At 42.5% G+C, this 17,182-nt stretch overlaps 1 long non-coding RNA gene across 1 annotated transcript; it reads left to right on the forward strand.

The window, feature by feature from the left end:
- The first annotated feature begins 373 nt into the window (after nucleotides 1-373).
- On the forward strand, nucleotides 374-11,194 carry LOC139536595 (uncharacterized). The gene is made up of 4 exons (XR_011667335.1): nucleotides 374-1,267; nucleotides 6,152-6,314; nucleotides 6,591-6,701; nucleotides 10,208-11,194. It is a non-coding gene; the product is annotated as an uncharacterized lncRNA (long non-coding RNA).
- Nucleotides 11,195-17,182: the final 5,988 nt, after the last annotated feature.

Consider the following 17,182-nt stretch of genomic DNA (forward strand, 5'->3'; position numbering starts at 1 on the left):
CAAACCAAATTAAGAAAACTAAACAAAAAAATGTAATATACAATAAAAAACTAAGTAACTCCGCCAGAGTGTCTCTTTTGGGTCACTTTTGCCGGTCCCAAGCCCGGATAAAGTAGGAGGGTTGGAATTGTGACCATAAAAAAACAAGTATCGACAGAAGAAAGTTCATTTTTTGTCTTAAACATATTTAGGGTGTTTTTTACTCACTTTTTGTCTCTCCCACAACGTTATTCCTCTCCTACAGCGTCCATCACAATTACATGCATATGGCCAATTAGGCGATGACGTCATTTAGCGACTTTTAGGACCGCCAATAGCTACTTTCCTTACTGAGGAGTTGGCAACACTGCAAGGAGCTGTTAGGGTTAGTTATAAATATATTTGGTGGTAGCAAGCTGGCTAAGGTTGGGCTAAGATACAGGTAGACAGTGTTCTTCGCTCCCACCTGTCTGGGCACTGCTTTCCCGCAATTCTGTTAACGACAGCAAGGGCATGTGTTAGCGAAGGACACTGGGTGCTGGCTAGCCACACACTGGATGAATAATTTCTACGAAATTACGTTGAACCAACGTGGAATAGATGTTGCATTTGACGTCTGTGCCAAACCACCAATGTGCGGTCTTCTTGTGTAAATATTTTCTGTCTGGATTGTAATTATTTTTTTGGAATAGACAGACGTTCTGGGCTCTAAAATGTGTTTATTATGATCAAGTTCGATCCCCACTGTGAATGATTTAAAAGTTTGCTACAAATCGAGACATTAATTAAATAAATAGTGACTACTACGTTTGTAGTCATCACATGATCACGTGTTGACACAGACCAATCACCGACAGGCAGGCTACGAGGAGGCTCGCGACCTCAAGCACGCTCTTTAAACGTGCACCTACGGGGTGTGGTGTGGCTCATAGGTTGACTCTCTCAAGTAGAATGAAAACGACTACATCGACCATGATCCTTTGCTAGTTACAGCCACTTTCACCATGATCCTTAGCGTTTCTTTGGTTCCATTCTGCAATATGGCGCGGTTCAAATTCAAATACTTCCGGCTTCATGCGCCATCTGTTTTTTTTTTATACTTCCATAGGAATACGTGGATAACATCAACGCTATCACTTTCTACTGGTTTTAATGACTATGGTCTGTGCCCAGTGGGTAGGCTGCTAGGACTCGTACACAGCAGGCTGAAGGCGCGATAAGTAGCTAGCTAGCTAGGACACCGGTAGACAATGTCCTTCACCCCACTGGCGGGCACTGCTTTCCGCAGGTATGTGAACAACTCGGAGGGCAGGCGTTAGCGAAGGTCACCGTGTGCTAGCCAACCAGTAGGATTCCGGTACACTGCAGGTGGGAGGAAGGGGCGACACCCGTATCAGGGGAAATCCAGAATATCAAAAATGTCGAGGGGAGGCGTTCATACAGAGTCTTCCTACCTGGGTCTTGGATCCTCACCAATGTTGATCTGGAGGACAAGTACAAAAATAAATGTGTCAATTGAAAGGGAAGTAAGGCTGCTTGATAGCCGTGGGGTGTAGAGGTGCTGAAGATGCTGCAGCACCCCCTGGAAATAATAAGAAAACATGTTATCACTAAACAAATACACTGCTTAAAAAAATAAAGGGAACACTAAAATAACACATCCTAGATCTGAATGAATGAAATATTCTTATTAAATACTTTTTTCTTTACATAGTTGAATGTGCTGACAACAAAATCACACAAAAATTATCAATGGAAATCAAATGTATCAACCCATGGAGGTCTGGATTTGGAGTCACACTCAAAATTAAAGTGGAAAACCACACTACAGGCTGATCCAACTTTGATGTAATGTCCTTAAAACAAGTCAAAATGAGGCTCAGTAGTGTGTGTGGCCTCCACGTGCCTGAATGACCTCCCTACAACGCCTGGGCATGCTCCTGATGAGGTTGCGGATGGTCTCCTGAGGCATCTCCTCCCAGACCTGGACTAAAGCATCCGCCAACTCCTGGACAGTCTGTGGTGCAATGTGGCGTTGGTGGATGGAGCGAGACATGATGTCCCAGATGTGCTCAATTGGATTCAGGTCTGGGGAACGGGCGGGCCAGTCCATAGCATCAATGCCTTCCTCTTGCAGGAACTGCTGACACACTCCAGCCACATGAGGTCTAGCATTGTCTTGCATTAGGAGGAACCCAGGGCCAACCGCACCAGCATATGGTCTCACAAGGGGTCTGAGGATCTCATCTCGGTACCTAATGGCAGTCAGGCTACCTCTGGCGAGCACATGGAGGGCTGTGCGGCCCCCCAAAGAAATGCCACCCCACACCATGACTGACCCACCGCCAAACCGGTCATGCTGGAGGATGTTGCAGGCAGCAGAAGGTTCTCCACGGCGTCTCCAGACTCTGTCACGTCTGTCACGTGCTCAGTGTGAACCTGCTTTCATCTGTGAAGAGCACAGGGCGCCAGTGGCGAATTTGCCAATCTTGGTGTTCTCTGGCAAATGCCAAACGTCCTGCACGGTGTTGGGCTGTAAGCACAACCCCCACCTGTGGACGTTGGGCCCTCATACCACCCTCATGGAGTCTGTTTCTGACCGTTTGAGCAGACACATGCACATTTGTGGCCTGCTGGAGGTCATTTTGCAGGGCTCTGGCAGTGCTCCTCCTGCTCAAAGGCGGGGGTAGCGGTCCTGCTGCTGGGTTGTTGCCCTCCTACGGCCTCCTCCACGTCTCCTGATGTACTGGCCTGTCTACTGGTAGCGCCTCCATGCTCTGGACACTACGCTGACAGACACAGCAAACCTTCTTGCCACCGCTCGCATTGATGTGCCATCCTGGATGAGCTGCACTACCTGAGCCACTTGTGTGGGTTGTAGACTCCGTCTCATGCTACCACTAGAGTGAAAGCACCGCCAGCATTCAAAAGTGACCAAAACATCAGCCAGGAAGCATAGGAACTGAGAAGTGGTCTGTGGTCACCACCTGCAGAACCACTCCTTTATTGGGGGTGTCTTGCTAATTGCCTATAATTTCCACCTGTTGTCTATTCCATTTGCACAACAGCATGTGAAATTAATCGTCAATCAGTGTTGCTTCCTAAGTGTACAGTTTGATTTCACAGAAGTGTGATTGACTTGGAGTTACATTGTGTTGTTTAAGTGTTCCCTTTATTTTTTTGAGCAGTGTATATTATTACCGATATAGACATCTGTAGGGCGGACAAAACATTTTCCAGCATCTCCACTTTGACAAAAAAGGTAGTTGTATAATTGAGAACAGTATCTTGCAGAATTCAATAGTTGGGGCAGCAGGTAGCTTAGTGGTTAGAGTGTTGGGCCGATAACCGAAAGGTTGCTGTATTGAATACCCGAGCTGACAAGGTAAACATCTGTCGTTCTTCCCCTGAACAAGGCAGTTAACCCTTGTTTCCTGGTAGGCTGTCATTGTAAATAAGAATTTGTTCTTAACTGACTTGCCTAGTTAAATAAAGGTAAAAAATAATATATTTGTTTCTTTGATTGTCATTTTAATGGAATCCAGAAAGAACACAACCCTGTCCTCAAACATTTATATTTAAAGGTGCAAAGTCACAAACAAGACATAAACATCCACATCAAATAATATGTTTCTCTTGAACAAATAGCATGAAAAACAACCATTTTGTGCAGTATTAATTAACCATCCTTACTAACCATTTAATGTAAATTTACCAGTAACTGCAGACTTAACATCACCATGAAGAAAAACGGTGCACAATACATTAATTGAGTACATTGAGACATCAGGTGTTTTGTGATGTGATGATGTGTCTCAATTGGCCGTGCTTGAATGCTAGGGTTGTGGGTTTGATGCCCACGGGACCAGTACGAAAATGTATGAAAATGTATGCACTCACTACTGTAAACTGCTCTGGATGAGAGCAGCTACTAAAATGGAAAAGGAATGAATAGACAATTTCAGTTTTCACATATAAATAAGTTGCATTTGCAAAGTATTTCAAGAAACTGGAAAACATATATCAAGCAAGTATTTTTATATTCCACAAGTGTTATCAGATTAGCTTTATTGTACAGATAATTATCAGACTTAAGTTACAAATGCTGGTAAACACTCAAATACATTGTTTACATTTTTCACAAAAGACCAATATAGACTTCCTGCCGCTATGTGTGTGCCTATGTCTGATGTACAATTCATCACGCCTAAATAATTTGTTTTGCATTATCAGTTTGTATGCTTCAATAAGGATTTGATATATTTTGCCATTACCAGCACACCTATAAGGCATGATATGCCCATGCTTAAAGCTTTACAACCTAGTGTTTAGGGGATTGACTATTGCGAATTTCTAATCTCTTGAAAAGTAGGCTAACATGCTCGTTGCTATTTTTGCTAACAGCCAAGAAGCCACCTAGGTGTAAATGGTGTCCATCCTGAATAGGCTTGGCTATAGGCTTTATCACTCGTAGACTTGAATCATATAGGCAAAATCAGGAGGATGGATAACGTTGCTATATGAAGATAGACTACTAGGCTAATGGTGTGAAAAAGTACCCAAATGTCATACTCGAGTAAAAGTAAAGAGACTAATAGAAAATGACTCAAGTAAAAGTGAAAGTCACCCAGTACAATACTACTTGAGTAAACGTCTAAAAGTATTTGGTTTTAAATATGCTTAAGTATCAAAAGTAAATGTCATTGATAAAATATACTTAAATATCAAAATTCCATATTAAGCAAACCAGATGGCAAGTTTTTCTTGTTTTTAATTTATTTACGGATAGCCAGGGGCACACTCCAACACTCAGACAGTTTACAATCAAAGCATTTGTGTTTAGTGAATCCGCCAGATCAGAGGCACCAGGGACAGGGCCATAGAGATCCTATTCTAATTCCACATTTTATGGACAAGACATGCGACACGACAGGGCAATGACAGCCAATGCTCACTTCTCCATCTGGATAAAAAAAATGAAATACACAGCAATTATAATATAAATTCACCAATTATGCTATTCATGATGACATCAGATGTAGGGAGGGTATTAATCTAAAGACAAAGACAGTCCAAAATAAACATGCGCCTTAAGGAAAGTTGCTGGGTCATACCACGAATAAGTGCCTTTTTGCGTCCCTTTGATATTTTAAGGTGAAATTGTTTACAAATATTACATTTGAGAAGCCTGGTATATTAGATGAAGTTGTCTTTTACATAGAACACATGGACAATTCAATAAATTTGATTTTATATTAATAAAGACTTGCTAAAGTGCCAAAATTCAGCATCCTCTGTGACTTTTAGGAAGATTTTAACCCACTCAATCACAATATGTATCTATGTTTTCACTATCATTGTTAAGGCCTATTTATTTTGTTGATTTGACAAAGTCATTTCTGAAGATTTATTTATTTCATGTGATTAGTGATTCATTTTAAGGTAAAAAAAACAAAAAAAAGTTACCGCAAAATGAACTCTTGTTTTATTCCTTCTATTCCTTTTAAATCATTTTTTCAAAAAGAAACATTGAACATCTAATAGTCAAATTATAATGTTAAAGCAGGTGAGCTGGTTCTACTCCTTTGGCAGTTTTGTGATGAAAAACTGAGCGTGTAGAGTGCATAACACGTCAACTGTTACCCATAGATGTGAAGCTTCCATTCAATTGCCTCTCCCTGTGGCACACACCAAGCTTCCTTCCCCCTGTCACAGGGGGATTTATGGATGATTAAAGATGAAATAGTCAACCCTTTTGTTACCTTATTTGGCACTTACTATGGTCCTTTTTTATTTAACTTTTTTTATTAAGTTGAATATATGATCTTTATGACAGAATGTAAAAATTTGGTGAAATAAATAAAAAGAGAGCGAGACTGTCTCTAGCTGTCTGTCTCTGTGTCTTTGTGAGATAAAGCCAATTAAAGATCTTCAATGACTTGAAAAGTGGGAGTGTGTGTGTTTGTGATTTCAAATCTGCCTGGTTGGGAAAAGTGTTTTGGATTCTGATGTACTGTGTTTGATTCTGCTTTATCTTTGTCTCTATTGATCCATCAAAAAAGTGTAGTTTACTTTATCTTTCCTCCTCTGCATACACAGTACATCAACCTGATCTACATTGGTTACCCTGGTGAAAAGTTTAACATTTAATAAATGTATTTGCTTCTCTCAGCCCTCCCTCCTGAACGCCAGTCAGCCATTCGCTGGGAGCTGCCATCAAATCCTAACCCAATCCAAGAGCACTCTCAGAACCATGGGAGGAGAGGAAAGCCAAGCTGTCGCCATCATGAGGAATATTTTTGGGAATCTGCTAAAGAGTCTTATAGGGAATATTGGTATGTACTCAGACACACAGTACAGACACACAAACTCTCACACACTCCGCCTTTCTCTTGCACACAGAGGCATACATGCTAGTGGTGGATAAGAGGACACCTACATGTATTTCAATGAACGGTTTACACTGAAGTCCAAGTTCCCCACTTACTGTACCTCATCTCTGAATCGGGTGCTCTGTCAGGTGTATGGAGTATGGAATGGCCCATACTGTGCTGAATGTTAGTTTACAATAAGGCTGTAGTGTTACTACTGTAGTGTGCTCCTCCCCATAGGGTTTAATGTGGAGACAGTGGATTACAAGAACATCCGCTTCATCGTATGGGACGTGGACGGCCAGGACAAGATCCGCCCACTCTGGAGACGCTACTTCCAGAACACACAGGGTGAGCTACATTCAAACATCCATTCACTGAAATATTGTGATGACCCTTAGGTTCAACTTTGGCAATGACATTCCCCCTATGAACCTAACACTATGTGAACACCCTTCATCTCTCTCTCTCTCTCTTTCTCTTGCTTTGTCTTTCTCGCTCTCAATCCTCTCTCTCAGGTCTGATCTTGGTGGTGGATAGTAATGACAGGGAGCGAGTCAATCAATCAATCAAATTTATTTATAAAACCTTATTTATAAAATCTTCTTACATCAGCTGATGTCACAAAGTGCTGTACCGAAACCCAGCCTAAAACCCCAAACAGCAAGCAATGCAGGTGTAGAAGCACGGTGGCTAGCAAAAACTCCCTAGAAAGGCCAGAACCTAGGAAGAAACCTATGGAACCAGGCTATGAGGGGTGGCCAGTCCTCTTCTGGCTGTGCCAGGTGGAGATTATAACAGAACATGGCCAAGATGTTTAAATGTTCATAGATGACCAGCAGGGTCAAATAATAATAATCACAGTGGTTGTCGAGGGTGCAACAGGTCAGCACCTCAGGAGTAAATGTCAGTTGGTATTTCATAGCCGATCATGCAGAGTATCTCTACCGCTCCTGCTGTCTCTAGAGAGTTTAAAACAGCAGGTCTGGGACAGGTAGCACGTCCGGTGAACAGGTCAGAGTTCCATAGCCGCAGGCAGAATAGTTGAAACTGGAGCAGCAGCACGGCCAGGTGGACTGGGGACAGCGAGGAGTCATCAGGCCAGGTAGTCCTGAGGCATGGTCCTAGGGCTCAGGTCCTCCGAGAGAGAGAAAGAAAGAGAGAATTAGAGAGAGTATACTTAAATTCACACAGGACACTGGGTAAGACAGGAGAAATACTCAAGATATAACAGACTGACCCTAGCCCCCTGACACAAACTACTGCAGCATAAATACTGGAGGCTTAGACAGGACGGTCGGGAGACACGAGGACAGATGCAGAGCCTTGGTCTGACGCCATTAAAAGGTAATTTACCTGCAGTCTCAGTGCTATGATGGGGTCTAAAACTCGACTGAAGAGTTTCGTATACATTGTTTGTCTTCAGGAACGGAGTGAGTTGCTGCGCAACAGCTTTTTCAATTTTTTTTGAGATGAATGGGAGATTCGATATTGGACAATAGTTTTTTATATTTTCTGGGTCAAGGTTTGGTACACATCCAGTGGATAGAGAGACGTTTATTATGTTCAACATAGGAGGGCCAAGCATAGGAAGCAGCTCTTTCAGTAGTTTAGTTGAAATAGGGTCCAGAATGCAGCTTGAAGGTTTAGAGGCCTTGATTATTTTCATCAATGTGTCAAGAGATATAGTACTAAAAAACTTGAGTGTCTCCCTTGATCCTAGGTCCTGGCAGAGTTGTGCAGTCTCAGGATAACTGAGCTTTAGAGGAATACGCAGATTTAAAGAGGAATCCGTAATTTGCTTTCTAATGATTATGATCTTTTCCTCAAAGAAGTTCATGAATTTATCACTGCTGAAGTGAAAGCCATCCTCTCTTGGGGAATGCTGCTTTTTAGTTAGCTTTGCGACAGTATCAAAAATTTATTTGGGATTGTTCTTATTTTCCTCAATTAAGTTGGAAAAATAGGATGATCGAGCAGCAGTGAGGGCTCTTTGATACTGCACGGTACTAGTCCTTCCAAGCTAGTCGGAAGATTTCCCGTTTGGTGTAGCGCCGTTTCCGTTTCAATTTTCTGGAAGCTTGCTTCAGAGCTCGGGTATTTTCTGTATACCAGGGAGCTAGTTTCTTATGACAAATGTTTTTTGTTTTTAGGGGTGCAACTGCATCTAGGGTATTGCGCAAGGTTAAATTGAGTTCCTCAGTTAGGTGGTTAACTGATTTTTGAACTCTGACCTCCTTGGGTAGGTGGAGGGAGTCTGGAAGGGCATCTAGGAATCTTTGTGTTGTCCGAGAATTTATAGCACAACTTTTGATGATACTTGGTTGGGGTCTGAGCAGATTATTTGTTGCGATTGCAAACGTAATAAAATGGTGGTCCGATAGTCCAGGATTATGAGGATCCACAATATTTATTCCACGGGACAAAACTAGGTCCAGAGTATGACTGTGGCAGTGAGTAGGTCCGGAGACATGTTGGACAAAAACCAACTGAGTCGATGATGGCTCCGAAAGCCTTTTGGAGTGGGTCTGTGGACTTTTCCATGTGAATATTAAAGTCACCAAAAATTAGAATATTATCTGCCATGACTACAAGGTCCGATAGGAATTCAGGGAACTCCGTGAAGAACACTGAATATGGCCCAGGAGGCCTGTAAACAGTAGCTATAAAAAGTGATTGAGTAGGCTGCATAGATTTCATGGCTAGAAGCTCAAAAGACGAAAATTTCATTTTTTGTTGTAAATTGAAATTTGCTATCGTAAATGTTAGCAACACCTCCGCCTTTGCGGGATGCGCGGGGGATATGGTCACTAATGTAACCAGGAGGTGAGGCCTCATTTAACACAGTAAATTCATCAGGCTTAAGCCATGTTTCAGTCAGGCCAATTACATCAAGATTATGATCAGTGATTAGTTAATTGACTATAACTGCCTTGGAAGTGAGGGATCTAACATTAAGTAGCCCTATTTTGAGATGTGAGGTATCACAATCTCTTTCAATAATGGCAGGAATGGAGGAGGTCTTTATTCCAGTGAGATTGCTAAGGCAAACACCGCCATGTTTAGTTTTGCCCAACCTAGGTCGAGGTACAGACACGGTCTCAATTGGGATAGCTGAGCTGACTACACTGACTGTGCTAGTGGTAGACTCCACTAAGATGGCAGGCTGGCTAACAGCCTGCTGCCTGTTCTGCATCCTATCTCATTGTGGAGCTAGGGGAGTTAGAGCCCTGTCTATGTTCGTAGATAAGATGAGAGCACCTCTCCAGCTAGGATGGAGTCCGCCACTCCTCAACAGGCCAGGCTTGGTCCTGTTTGTGGGTGAGTCCCAGAAAGGGGGCCAACTATCTACAAATTCTATCTTTTGTGAGGGGCAGAAAACAGCTTTCAACCAGCGATTGAGTTGTGAGACTGCTGTAGAGCTCATCACTCCCCCTAACTGGGAGGGGGGCCAGAGACAATTACTCGATGCCGGCACATCTTTCTAGCTGATTTACACACTGAAGCGTGAATGAGGCGAGGGAGGAGCTGGTGAGGATGCTGGCAGAGTACGAGCTGAGGGACGCCGTGCTTCAAGTACCCCCCTTTGCCCATCCAAACTGTTTTACATTAAACCTAAGCTGCTGACTAACTTCTAACCTTAAGCTTTTAGCTAAATTACTATCTCCTTTACCCTAATCTTGGCACCCAGAACCGAATCAGCTACTCAATTTTGGAAAATTTTAATGAAAGATTACCTTAATCCAAACTAGAAACTTGAACTCAACCCATCAATCACCCCCTAGTCCCCATAACTCTCATGACTGTGGGGTCAACATGTCTGCTTTTGCTAACATTTTACCTTTGACCCCTGACAGAACCTTCCCAATGCCATGAACGCGGCTGAGATCACAGACAAGCTGGGCCTGCACTCCCTGCGCCACCGTAACAGGTACATCCAGGCCACATGCACCACCAGTGGGGACAGCCTCTACAAGGGACTGAACTGGCTGGCCAACCAACTGAAGAACAAGAAGTGAGAAGCGGGAGAGGTACTAGGTGAACCAGGCAGGTAGTGCTGAGCAATTAACCGAAATGTCAGTTGTTGTTTTTTTCTAACAACTAATTGACCAACCTTGGTTCAATTATTTGAATTCCATTTCATTCAGGTTTTTCCTGTGAGCTCAATGCGCACACTGCGCTGCAGTTTCTCTGGAGATAAATCAGATCTAGCCCGAACTGTGCAATATAGTAGGGAGTTGTATTTTCCAACAGGCCAATGTTCTACATAGTTTAGCGCAGAAAAAGGGATAATTAACTACAAAGACCATAATCCATTGCAGGCCTATGTGTTTCTGTTATGCCTAATATGTAAGAGACAGAAGAATGCGCAGTTGCTTCGTGAGGTATCTCTACCTGAAAATACATGACCTAAGTGATTGATAGTTGGTATTCAGCAGTCATAAAGTATGCCTTATTTACTTTGAAGAACTACTAAAATAGTGATTTTGTCAGACAGCTTTAAGCAGCAGCTCTATAGAGATGAGAGGATGACTTGGGATGAAATAATAAAGTCATCAAATAAAACAAATGTAATAACAACTGAAATATTTTATTAACGTGAAGTAATGTGATTAAATGATGGTTAATAAGTAATAAGCAGTAATGGGCAGTCACTAGCATCATGGGACTTGTATTAATTGTTTTATTCTTTGTTGTTACAGCATTCAACCCACATAATGCATAGTGCATTTCATGAAAAAAATATTTGTGATTCTTTTTTCATAATCGAACCGAAACAGAACTGACCTCAAAAAGCACTAATCTCTCAGCACTACAGGCAGGACAACACCACTGGGACTGGGGGTGGGTGGTATGATAGTGGGTGTGGGGACTGGGGAGCTTGTCAGGTTCTGAGGGGGGGAGGGGATTTTGGGTTTGGCTTGGTTGCTTTTTGTTAAGGTTAGGCCATTGTTTATTTTTTTTCAATATGCTGTGAAAGCAACAAGGAAGTGACTGCCCCATCAGCCTTGTATTTTTTTTAAAACTTTTGTATTTTTTTTAATGGTATCCAATGTGTAAATGGTAGCAATGGTCTTCAAGCGCGGAAACGATAAGGAAGCAATGCGGAAGTGGCCGTCACTTTCACAGGGTATTGAGTGGTTGGTGGTTTGTTGGATGATGAGGATTTGAGTGATTACTGACTCTCTTATTGTCATGCCCTGATTTGTTGTTTTCTGTCTGTCTGTGCCAGTTTGTCTTGTTTGTCAAGTCAACCAGCGTTTTTGTTCTCAGCTCCTGCTTTTCCCAGTCTCTCTTTTTCTCGCCCTCCTGGTTTTGACCCTTGCCTGTCCTGAATCTGAGCCTGCTTGCCTGACCACTCTGCCTGACCATGAGCCTGCCTGCCGTTCTGTACCTTTGCCCCTACTCTGGATTACCGATCTCTGCCTGACCCTGAGCCTGCCTGCCGTCCTGTACCTTTTCCCCACCACTCTGGATTATTGACCCCAGCCTGCCTTGACCTGTCGTTTGCTTGCCCCTGTTGCCGTAATAAACATTGCTACTTCAACACAGTCTGCTTTTGGGTCTTACCTGAAATGTCATACTTATGCCATATGCTCACTACTCATAGGCTACATGCATACAAACAAACAAGAATGTACACAACCAAACACACATGTCTGCTGTTCCTGTGTCTAGCTCCTGACAATGGGTGAGATGAATATTAGTATAGATACAGTATTGAAACTAAATTTGACTTAAACATGCATTCCTTAAATGGGTTTTTGAATGTTTCTGTGTCGCATTGACTTTCCATCTGTCAGTTCTTTTTGATCCAGTTGAAGTGGTTTGTCTTTCTCTTCATGTCCTCTCCTCTCTCCCTTCCTGTGGAGTAACAGAGGATTTTCTCCACTTAAACAGGGTTTTATTCACTTCACTCATACCTTGTATCGATTGTTATAAGCTTTTTGTTCCTTTCTTTTTCTTTTGTGAGCAACAGTGTTGCACTTTGTGTGGCTGTGAGTGTGTGTGTGTGTAAGTATGTATCTTTGAGAGTGTATATGTGTTGTATGAGAATGTGTGTGTGTGCTGGCATGTGTTTGATTTGCGGTGTATGTGGATTTATGCAACAAATATAACAAAACTTCTCTAATCATGACATCACATGCCAATACTTGGTTGTAATTGGCTGTCTGAAACTTCTTGTCACTGCCTCATTGGCTCACACACTCTATTCTGTTCCCTTAAGTAGTGACCTGTGTTGTGCTGTATTTGTTTGACACATAGTGATAGATTTCCATGGGCTCCTAGTAACCAGAACCAGAAGATAATGCCTTCTTTCCTGCCTTCGCTCCCTTGTAATAGGAGAAATCAGTCTGAGATAGGTCTTGTAGTTGCATGCCCTCCCATGTTTCCACTGTGATCAGGTGAATATACAGTTCCTTATGGGCATGTGGACTTTATGATTGGTCTCCTCTAACCTGCCTAATGGTGCTAGCACTGCATGGCCTAACTGCACTGATTTCGGTGTAATAGATGGTCACAATAGATAGCTGGATGCTTATATTGCCAAAAGTTAAAATGCAGCTACTCTCACACTCAAGAGTGTGTTCCATAACTGGATAAAGAGATGCATCACTGCTGAGTCTCTTTTAGCCAAGTAGTAAGATGTGTGATGTCCTGCAGTTTGACTCAGACACTTATACACGAAGATGTGCACACCTCTCCTCACTAACACAAGCTGCTACTGCCTGCCCTAGTTAGGAGTCACAAACTGCATCATATTGCTCGTACTTGAGTTCCTTTTGTCTGTGTTGAGTTGGATCAGAGGAAGACATAAGGGTCCAAGTTGATAGGTGACTGAATATGAATATGATGTTTGTTGATGTATGTATTCATGACTGTATCAATGTATTTGACATGCTCATTTAATATATTTAATTATTTGCACAGTTTGTTACTTACAAATAAGCAGGGTGAAACCATTTATCTTTGTATTTTTCAGGAGTTGTATTCTATTTGACCTGTCAGATACAGTATGTTGTTAACACCTAAAGCAAATGACAGTATAAATGGAATGCACTGAGAATATTCATCGCATTACTAGAACAATACCTGACCTCAAACCTCCCTCTGATTTTATTCTGTCAAGACTCATCAACACATCAAACAGTCTGATTTAGTTGCTTGTCCAGATGTAAGCCATTCTACCACCACTGATACCAGCAGAACTCAGAGGTTACTGTCTTTTTGGTGAGTGTTGTAATATGTAACACTATTATATCATAGACAAACCAAACAGTCCAGTATTCACATACATACAGCATCTATGTTACTTGTTTGTGTTGAATAATTTGAGTTTTGTTGCCTTATATACACTGCTCAAAAAAATAAATGGAACACTAAAATAACACATCCTAGATCTGAATGAATGAAATATTCTTATTAAATACTTTTTTCTTTACATAGTTGAATGTGCTGACAACAAAATCACACAAAAATTATCAATGGAAATGAAATGTATCAACCCATGGAGGTCTGGATTTGGAGTCACACTCAAAATTAAAGTGGAAAACCACACTACAGGCTGATCCAACTTTGATGTAATGTCCTTAAAACAAGTCAAAATGAGGCTCAGTAGTGTGTGTGGCCTCCACGTGCCTGTATGACCTCCCTACAACGCCTGGGCATGCTCCTGATGAGGTGGCAGATGGTCTCCTGAGGCATCTCCTCCCAGACCTGGACTAAAGCATCCGCCAACTCCTGGACAGTCTGTGGTGCAACGTGGCGTTGGTGGATGGAGCGAGACATGATGTCCCAGATGTGCTCAATTGGATTCAGGTCTGGGGAACGGGCGGGCCAGTCCATAGCATCAATGCCTTCCTCTTGCAGGAACTGCTGACACACTCCAGCCACATGAGGTCTAGCATTGTCTTGCATTAGGAGGAACCCAGGGCCAACCGCACCAGCATATGGTCTCACAAGGGGTCTGAGGATCTCATCTCGGTACCTAATGGCAGTCAGGCTACCTCTGGCGAGCACATGGAGGGCTGTGCGGCCCCCCAAAGAAATGCCACCCCACACCATGACTGACCCACCGCCAAACCGGTCATGCTGGAGGATGTTGCAGGCAGCAGAAGGTTCTCCACGGCGTCTCCAGACTCTGTCACGTCTGTCACGTGCTCAGTGTGAACCTGCTTTCATCTGTGAAGAGCACAGGGCGCCAGTGGCGAATTTGCCAATCTTGGTGTTCTCTGGCAAATGCCAAACGTCCTGCACGGTGTTGGGCTGTAAGCACAACCCCCACCTGTGGACGTTGGGCCCTCATACCACCCTCATGGAGTCTGTTTCTGACCGTTTGAGCAGACACATGCACATTTGTGGCCTGCTGGAGGTCATTTTGCAGGGCTCTGGCAGTGCTCCTCCTGCTCAAAGGCGGGGGTAGCGGTCCTGCTGCTGGGTTGTTGCCCTCCTACGGCCTCCTCCACGTCTCCTGATGTACTGGCCTGTCTCCTGGTAGCGCCTCCATGCTCTGGACACTACGCTGACAGACACAGCAAACCTTCTTGCCACCGCTCGCATTGATGTGCCATCCTGGATGAGCTGCACTACCTGAGCCACTTGTGTGGGTTGTAGACTCCGTCTCATGCTACCACTAGAGTGAAAGCACCGCCAGCACTCAAAAGTGACCAAAACATCAGCCAGGAAGCATAGGAACTGAGAAGTGGTCTGTGGTCACCACCTGCAGAACCACTCCTTTATTGGGGGTGTCTTGCTAATTGCCTATAATTTCCACCTGTTGTCTATTCCATTTGCACAACAGCATGTGAAATGTATTGTCAATCAGTGTTGCTTCCTAAGTGGACAGTTTGATTTCACAGAAGTGTGATTGACTTGGAGTTGCATTGTGTTGTTTAAGTGTTCCCTTTATTTTTTTGAGCAGTGTATAACCAATCTACAGTTTTTATATACCTTCTATGAAATGTTTTGTTTTTTGCTCCATAATGCAAAATTGGTCAACAAGGGGTTTCTGTCCTCTGTCTTCCTTTGGGTTCCTGTGTTTGAGGAGTGTGCTTGGTTCATTTTTAGTAGTTGGTTTTTGGTGTTAAGGGTACAAAAATGTGATGTTGTCTGTGAACATAAATTAACATAAATTATGATAATCAATGGGAAATTGATGAATTACCTAGTGACTTATTGATGAATTATCAAGTATCTGGGGTGTCATGAACACCCTACCTTGTAAAGCTGTAAAGTGATGTAATAAAACAAAGAAAAATAAACCCATTTTCTCTATGACCTGTCTCATAGGCTCTGTGTGAACGTTACTGACATGTATCTGACAGATGTGGTGTCAGATGAAACTAAAGTAGATGACATACAATCAACAATCAGAGTATTATTGGCTATAGCCCTCTATCTACACTAGATCCCAACTCCGGTTCTCCAGTACCCCCAACAGTTCACATTGTTATGGTAGCCCTGGACAAGCACAACCGATTCAACTAATCATCAGGCCCTCAATGAGTTGAATCAGGTATGTTCGTCCGGGGCAAAAATGTGTGCTGTTGGGGGTACTCAAGGACCAGAGTTGGGATCCACTGGTATAGAGTGCTCCATCACATCTCGCCTAGAGCCAGGACATAATGAATAAGCAATTTCTGTAATAAACCTGTGCATCTTTTCATGTTGGCCAGATGAGGTCAGTCTTCACCAGCACACCTCACACTGGCACACGTATTTCAAAAATGTTATTGCCATATGCCTATGAAATGTTTCATTGCCTGGCCTAACACGAAGGCAACTTTAGTCTAGCTGAATGAAGATATTGTAAAACAACCCCTACATGCTTGTGTTTAACTGTCTATCTTTGTTTATTGTATTTGACTCCATACCTCACTGTTAACCAAGATTAAACAAGAGGTCCTTTTTCGAAATTATAAGATCTTTGAGAAGATCTTCCTGGTAGAATCTCTGGCTATAGTGAGATATTTGCTATTCGTTTTTTAACATTGCATAACAGCAGTAGGTTTATGGCAATGGCACAAATAAGAACATTTTGGGGTGTTTTGGAGGGGGGGGGGGTTCTACTAAGCTAACATATGGAATTGTTTCAAGATGATCATACCATGGATCATTTAAATATATGATTTGGAATTTTAGGAACCTTTTACGTATCAAAAAAATATATTTAAAAAAAGATTTGATAAAATATTGAATAAAATATTATAGCCCATAGAAACGCATTGATTAACACATTCATAAATGGCAAAAAAACGTTTTTAAACAATCATAAGGGATAAGGTTTTTAAGTGTGTCCTATTATCTAGGAGATATAAGAAAGCTCAGGAATTTCACTTTCCAGGGCAGATGCATAAGGGTGACATTGGCGGATGTGAGACGCAGACCAATTTCTCTAGCTTAAACTAATGGATTTTGATAGGGATTTTTTTTATTATGTTCATTAGATTGACTCATGGGTGCGTCAATACACTCTTAAAGATTTAAATTAGTGCCTGTCTGTTCAATCACTGACAAACACACTCACACAGACTGGAGTTACAGGCAGAGCCAGTTTCAAGAGAGCAGTTGTTAAGCTGGCTCATCCACTCAGACAGACATGCCTGTCTCTCTCCCTCTGTGTGTGTGTATGTGTTTTTATTTGTGTGTGTGTGTGTGTGTGTGTGTGTGTGTGTGTGTGTGTGTGTGTGTGTGTGTGTGTGTGTGTGTGTGTGTGTGTGTGTGTGTGTGTGTGTGTGTGTGTGTGTGTGTGTGTGAACTAGTCATTGTTCAATCGACAACCATCATGATGACATATAGACAGTATCTTCATATGCAGGTCCTCTACTAGG

The sequence above is a fragment of the Salvelinus alpinus genome, chromosome 12 (genome assembly GCF_045679555.1).
Source record: "Salvelinus alpinus chromosome 12, SLU_Salpinus.1, whole genome shotgun sequence".
Classification (NCBI taxonomy): Eukaryota; Metazoa; Chordata; class Actinopteri; order Salmoniformes; family Salmonidae; genus Salvelinus; species Salvelinus alpinus.